The sequence below is a fragment of the Ambystoma mexicanum genome, chromosome 1p (genome assembly GCF_040938575.1).
Source record: "Ambystoma mexicanum isolate Mex_15411 chromosome 1p, UKY_AmexF1_1, whole genome shotgun sequence".
Classification (NCBI taxonomy): domain Eukaryota; kingdom Metazoa; phylum Chordata; class Amphibia; order Caudata; family Ambystomatidae; genus Ambystoma; species Ambystoma mexicanum.
The window spans coordinates 607,301,276-607,309,088 of NC_090921.1; positions in this window are offsets into that span (position 1 = coordinate 607,301,276).

The following is a 7,813-nucleotide window of genomic DNA, read 5'->3' on the forward strand; positions in this document are numbered from 1 at the left end:
TGGTTGAAATCTCGCTGGGCCAAAGGGTTCCTCATGGGTCGCTGGAGCGGCCATCAGGAGAAGGACAACATTTCCTGATGGATCAGTGTTGTTCAAGGAGTTTGATACTTCGCTGGATAGCTCAGATTCAGTTTGAGCAAATTGGGTTAATGATGAGACAGGAGTGTCAAGTTTTGGAGGAGACGCATCGCTGTTTGCAACAGGATTTATCACAATTAACAGTTGTGCATCACCATTTGAGACAGCTGAGTTACTTTGTGTGATTGATGGTGCTGCATACTTTTGTTTGTTTTGATTAACATTTTTCCTCATCCATTTCACGGCGTCTAGCAGGCCTTCTGTTAATGTGTCATTTTGACAGTGATGTCTTGCGGCCAGGTCGCCAAGATGCTCTTGCCATCTAGTCAACAGGTCAGTATTTTTTTCTTGTTGTGTATGAAGAAAATCTGTAAAAAGATCGATTTTGTTCTATTTTTTGAGCCAGGTTTTGAATCATCGCTCCTTGATCATTTATCTGACCTTGTAGGGCTTCGTATAGTTTGGTAAAGGGCGCAAGCGCGACCGCGGTTGCAGCAAGAACATTATTATGGATTTGCGTTAAGGCTTCAGTTGAGATGCTTGCATGCAGAGCTTTTACAGGAGTTGCATCTTGTTTAGTTGAGGATGAATTTGAGCAGTCCAGATAGAACTTTGAATTGATGGGAGAAAGAATTCTTGTTAAATTGGACGGTTGAGATTCATCGTGGGAGGTTTTATTCAAAGGATGAAGAGTGCTTGCTTGTGTAGCTTGCTGGTCTTGGACGTTTGGAAGATGTTGAAGATTTGACTTTAGTTCCGCAATTGGTTGTAGGCGTTGCGCCCTTGCAATAGAGCTTAATTCCAAGTCTGATGGTTTTTGTGTTAATGATGGCATGGGCAAGTTGGGAGGACGTCCATTCAATGTTCTGGGAGGAGCTCCCAATTCCTCCGGCGCCTGACAAGCATAGCTGCTGCTATTTCCATGGACCGAGGGATTGGGCGTAAGATGCAACTTAGGTTGGCCCTCCCTATTCTAAGCAGTCCATCCTCCTGATAGCAGTGAGATCTCATGAATTCTTTCAAGGGATTGTTCCCTTTGCAGACACGACTGTTCTCGGTTTATTGGAGGCTGTGCGGCCGTAGATGACAGGGTGTGCGACAGCCTACAAGTTACATGACTGGACGCTGGTCTTGTAGAGATCGAGCTTTGGCTCATGCTTTTTGACGGAGCCACTTCAGGTAAGTTCAACTGAGCAGATGGTCCTGTTGTATTCACAAAATTTGCACAATTTGAAATAAGTTGAGCTGCCTCGTCATTTGGCAGGTTTAGCAATTTGTCATCACTCACCACAAAGGGAGAGGAGACGAAATTGGTGAAGCACAAAAGTTGAGGGGGATATGCTGCCGATACCTCGGGCTCCACGGGATCTGAGTGATTTAAGAGATCACACATCACCACTGGACCCGGACCCGGACCCGGTTGCGTTGCAATTGCAGTCTCACTCATCGCGTGGAATACAGACACAGCAGGAGGAGCAGGAAGAGAAGGGCTGACGATCTGAACTGCCAGCTCTTCGTTGAAGTTACCAGTCAGGTTAAGTGGCAGTGAAATAACAGAAGAGACATAATCGCGTCCTGCAGACATAAGGTGGTCTGGAGCTGCACCATTAGAAACATCTCGTCGCTCTAGGGTCGACAATGGCGTTGATTTCCTGAATTTACCTTGATGGATTTGATTTACAAAGACATTTACTGCCGTGTCTGTGGCTATGTTTGTGTGCGACTGGCAGTCCTTCGAACAGAAGCTGGTGAATGATTGATCTTCGCTTGCATGTTCACAGCTCAGAGCTTCGTGACGAGATAAGGATGTTTGACAAGCGGACGACTGTGCTAGTTGGGCTAACGGAGCTAGCGGTAGCGATGCAGGTAAGGTAAGTGATGCGAGCAGAGCTCGGCTTGTAGTTTTGCTTACCTTTTTTCCGGCTGAAGCTTTCATCGCAGTCCATGGATCGAGCATACGCCGATGTTGGAGAGTTTTTTTACGAGTTTGAGGACCCTCTGCTGTCAGCGTCATCGGGGCTGCTTTGGAACAGAGTCTCGGGTGCGCCCGGGGGCGGACTGGGGCAGACTGGACTCTGCACCGGACTCCGCGCCGCACTCCGCGTGCCAAAAAGGCTTTTGAAGGTAGAGTCAGTAGGGGTAGAAAGAGGACTGAGACACGTAGTACAGCTCCTCTCACAGTGACCAAACAATAGAAACTGGGGCAGACTGGACTCTGCACTGGACTCCGCGTAAATAATTAACATTGAAAGATACTAGACAAGTAATACTACAATTGTGAAGTGCCTCCGTCATAAACCAGAGTAAATTATTCTGGTTTAGGCAAGAGTGAGCACCACCTTTGATAAAGGTAACACAAAGCTAGTCTGAAAGGCTATCGTAAAGAGTTCACCATAAAGGCACTGACATTTTGCTGCCACGAAGAGCATCCCTTCCTTTTTATAGCCAGGTATTATGAATTGACTTGCTGCACTTGGCAGATCAAAGATACTCTAATTAAAAAGTGAGACTAAGTGATAACAGGAATTAATGAGAAGTGTCCCAGTTAAATAAAGACAGAAGTCAGGTGACAGTGAAGGAAAGACATCTCAAACAGGAAAACCATATGAAATCAAGGGGCAGTCCAAGTTAAGGGGGCAATGCCCCATAACATTGTGAGGTAATGTGGAACACCCCCACAGGCCTAACCCAGTAGAGCAAGGAACTTCCATTCTATGTGTAGAGAAGGATGGGTGTGCAAGGGCAACACATTCCCACAATTGGCAGGACATGCTTGGGCACTTTGTTGTGTGTGTCACTCTCAAGGGGTACAACACTCTGATGTACAAGCTAGGTGGTCTCAAGTTTAATCTTTGTAATATCCACCTCCTCTGACCCTCCCCGCAGGGCATGTCCGCCCTACTTGCCCACTACATTATTGTGACTAATTCCATGAGAGTGGAGTTCCCTGCACTCCTTCTGGTGTCTCGCCAGATAAGCAAACAGGTGACCCACGAGAACATCCCCTGTACCTGTGCCTTTGTGACTCACATTAGCGGGATTGCCCCAACGTCTCCGAATTCCGTCCCTCTGGATTCCGTCCTAGTGGCCGAACGAGCGGGAGGGGGCACCCCCCACCACTAGTGGCTTTTTCAGTAGCTGGACCAGGACATTTGGGATGGCGGCTAGGTGAAATGATTCATTGTCCTCCTGGCAGCGGGACACCTTTCCCGTTCGGCCACTCTGCATTACTCCCGATGGTGATGCTGGCTTTGTGCCAGTCGTGGTTTTCCTCCGGCAGTGCTTTGCACGCACGTTTGTAGGTCTCAAGCTCAATCTTCAGCACCTTGTTTTTCTTCACATGGACACCAGCTGGTGATTATGCTTTTCCACGCTTAAAGGTGAAGTGTCAATGCCAAACTTTCCATATGAAGAGGACAAGTAGCTCTGCATGGAGAACGAGCCTGCAATGTCTCTGTCATTGCTGCTGTGGTGACCGGGCGGTGGGAGGCATGAAGCACAACCGACAGAGGAGCTCTGTCTTCATTAGTTCTATCTAGCAGTGAGAAGTACTCACTCCGCCCAGACCTAAACATGAAACTAAAGTCACGAGTTGTACCACAGACTGGAATAGCAGACATGTGATCAACCTTTGTGTGAAAGGCGAACTAAGTGAAGAGGAAACGTTTTATGACTATCTTAGTATTCGTTTTCATTGCATTTGGGATTTGTCCCTTCAAGTAGCGAGATGCCATTGTAGACTGAAAAGCTATATTGAAGTAACTCTGAAGACACCCCACACATTTGGTAATAAGGTGGTGGGACCGACCCTTCAGGTATATGTAACAGGCCAGGCAGGCAGCTTTGAGCCGTAGTGACAAGCATATTTTTCAGGAATAATTACTGCTGGAAACTGTTTTTAAAAACAGGTTTTGTGTGTACAAAATCTAAATCTAATCGTCTGGTACAGATGGTGCTAAATTGGACGAGTATCAACAAGGTAATATTGGATTAGTTTTGTCCGTGGGCAATCCCAGAGCTTTGGAAACATAAGAAGCACTAATTGAGGTTCCTAGTTTAACTTGTGGACATTCTCTATCGTGGGTATGTCATGCTTGATGGAAATTCCAAAATTATGGTAAAAAGAAATTCAAAAATTGGGCTACTTACATATTTTTTAGCACCTCTAAATGAAGTAGTCCCTCATGCTGCTATATGCTGGTTAAAGGAATTGGTTCATATGAAGTGTGTTTCGAATTGGATCAATGTACCATATACTCGAATTCTGTACACTAAATTACGGCTTGCCATTTTGCCAGTGGCAACGTTAACAGGGATCTGGAAGCCTGGAACTTCGATTAGTGTCACTAGTGTCCCCACGCTAAAGAGAACATTCAGCACTTTTTGTTCTTATCTCCTTTATATTTGAATTCCAGATGAAGGAATTTAAAGCCGTGTATAAATAGTCATGGTGTTAGGGAAATATGCACAGCAGAAATCCTGTAGAGATCAACTGTGGATTAGGATTTTTTGTGTTGCAGTGGCACATTAAGTACCTGAGTCTGAACCAGAATGTAACTAATGCCAGAAATAATGTACTTAAGTTATCGATTATGTATTGCATGATATATTTATGTTTTTATCATTTTTATATTACTTTATCTAGGGTTCGAAATTGAGGAGAGCTGGGAGCTATTTAGCACCTGTTTATAGCCCAGAAAATCCTTGTTAGCTTAAAACCAACAGTTGCCAGGAGCTACTTTTAGCTCCCCAGGCCAAATGATGACGAACAAACACAACTTTGTGAATGTAAGTCTGTGCATTTTTTGACATTCTATAAATAATCATTAGGACACATCTATGTGACATTTAAAGCATAAGGGGTCATATCATAAATAATGGATACAAATATATGCATTTTATGTGGAAGTGCAGTATAAGACTTCATCAGAAGACACCAGATGCAGGTAAGACCCTGGAGCCACCAGGTACAAAAGGTAGAAGAGCTTTATTTATGATTCAGGGCATAAGTTAGAAGAAGAGGGAGAGCGTAGATAAGAACCTCTCCCCACTTCTATCTCCCATCCCGTATCCCTATCTGTCGTCCATGAAACCCTGAGGGAACGCATGGTTCCAAAATTAGTCAACATTCTATGGCTTGCATTGCATATGTTATGTTATTTGGCATTTATATAGCGCTCTATATATCATTGCTATGACCTCAAAGCGCTTGTGGGTTGAACGCTCTCAGGAACCATAGTCCAGGTCAGTCAAGAGAGTAGGGTAGCATAGGGTGCGCTCAATATATGAGCAGCTGATGTGATTGCTTGATGGTAGCTGCATCATAACATTAGGTGTGATGGTATTGAGAGATCAGTTGAATGTGTACCATCTGGTGGTTGGTCTCCGAGACTGCATTCTGGCAGCAATAGCCTTGTGTAAAACGCTTATGTGTGCAGCTAGGCAGATTATTCGTGGGGTATAGCTGCGTTCTAGCAGGATGGTAAGGTATTCATGGAGTAATGTTGGTACGTGAGTAGCAAGGCTGAAATTGATCGAGGGGTGTATCTGCGCTCGATTGTGTGTTGGTGTAGAGAGTGAGCATAGTGATGGGAGAGGTGAGTGTCTGGAGTGGATGTTTATTATTACGAGGCCACTTTCCGGATTACATTCACGTGTTTCGCGGAAGCTGTACTCAGAGGGAGATGGCCCTGGAGGCAGCTGGTCCTGTGTAGTAGACTCAGGAAGCGGATAGGCAGCAGTCATAAATCTAGCTGCTGGACGTTAAGGTTGACATCTATGGTATCCATTTCCTGGTTCTGTCTTGGTGACATATTAGTTATTTCCAGTGATGTAATTGCTCGTGTCTCCTCGAACATTGTCTGCAGGCTGTAATAACTTTCCAATGTGATGTCACTGGAGGCGTGGTCCATTATATTGCTGGGTGTCAGCAGCCCTAGAGACGGTCTTATCAGGTTTATGGGAAGAGACAGGTTTTTAGAGCTTTGCGGAAGGCCATGTAGTTATCGGTGTGTGGAATACGTGGGGGGAGTGAGTTCGAACGAGCTGGAGCCCAGGTTGCGAAGGCGGATGCTCCAATCCTGGCTGAAATGGCGGCTGGAATCACTAGTAAGAGGGCACTGCTTGATTTTAGGGTGCATGAAGGGAGGTAGGCTTTAATCTTTTCTTGTAGGTACGTTGGACCGCTCTTTTGCACTGCTCATGGGTAAGGCATAGGGTTTTGAAGGAGGCCCTTCTTCCAACAGGGAGCCAGTGAATGGTGCGGGGGAGATGTGATCCCTGCGTCCCAGAGCAAGAAGGAGTCTGGCGGCAGCATTTTGGGCTCTTTGGAGTTTAAGTTTGTAGGATGGTGCATCCAGGTATAAGGAGTTGGCATAGTCCAATCTCGACATAACAATGGACATAATAGTGGCGAGTCTGTTGGGATATGGCAATGCAAGCCCCAGACTACACATCCCCCTTTTCAATAAGGCTATAGGCATGGGTCAACACACACACACAGCTATACCAAATGGGATCCCAAGCACAGCAACACAAACCAACCTCGCTGTAACAAAACTACATTCACAACCACCAGAGCGTATTCCACCAACCACATAACACATTCAAAACCATCACAGGAAACATACCACCATCTATCCGAAACTGCCCCGCCGGATCGCAAAGCTGCCACTTTCAAGCACAAACCACACTGTACAAGATCCACAACCATCTGAGCATATTCACCTCTCACCCCGCATACCATGCGGGGTCTCAGGCTTGCCACACCCAGGAATATTTGTGAGCACATTCACAACTCGCACACAATAAACATATTACTTGGGAACCAAGACATGCGCAACCACCTAAGAACAACCAAACTTACCACCGAACTGACCTTATACTGCGATCATGTCACACCAAAGTTCTAAATCTGCTAACAATGACAGAGGGTATCTCTACCATACCACTCCCACTGAGCACACACAAAAGCAATGAAAAGAAAGAAAAGACGCTAACATGACAAAGAACACATGGAAACAAACTTGACTGAAAAAGAATGAACCGATTAACATGGATACAAATTTCCCAAAAATATTCTTATGGCCAAACTAGTCCATTCATTCACTATATATTTAATTGCACCCTTCTGCAACATGTAATCATTCAAACATAGGCAATCATTCTCAAAGACACGAGTGCAAACCGTGCCTCACATACCGCTAGTATCTGTTCAAGACTGACAAATGGTATTACCATCAAAATAACTGTGCTGAATGGCAGCATGTAAAATTAACCAAAACAGGGTGTACATTTTTGTAAATGCATGCATTCACCTAGAGGCAAAGGCAATCAGTATTTGCAACACATCACAGTAGCCCACTAAATGTAAAGGCATGCACACTAAACCCACACATTGGCGTATGCATCAATGTGAAATTAAGTATGCAAGTATTTGCATTTAACCAAAACACAGTATCCGTTTTTCCTACAACGATCAAATGAAATATTCATGCAATATTAGTATTTTCTAAACAGTCCCATCTGAAGAAAAAAAAACAGCAAACCACCTAATGTAAATCACAATAAGAAATATGCAGAGGACATTGCCTCAAATCATCATTGTACCAACTCAAATCTTCTCATGTTGCAGATAACAATTACAATCGTGACATTTTTTTTGTTAACTTATACCATTTTAGCATTTTAAATCTTCTCATATGCCAATTTTATTAGGCCGATTCATGGAATTAAT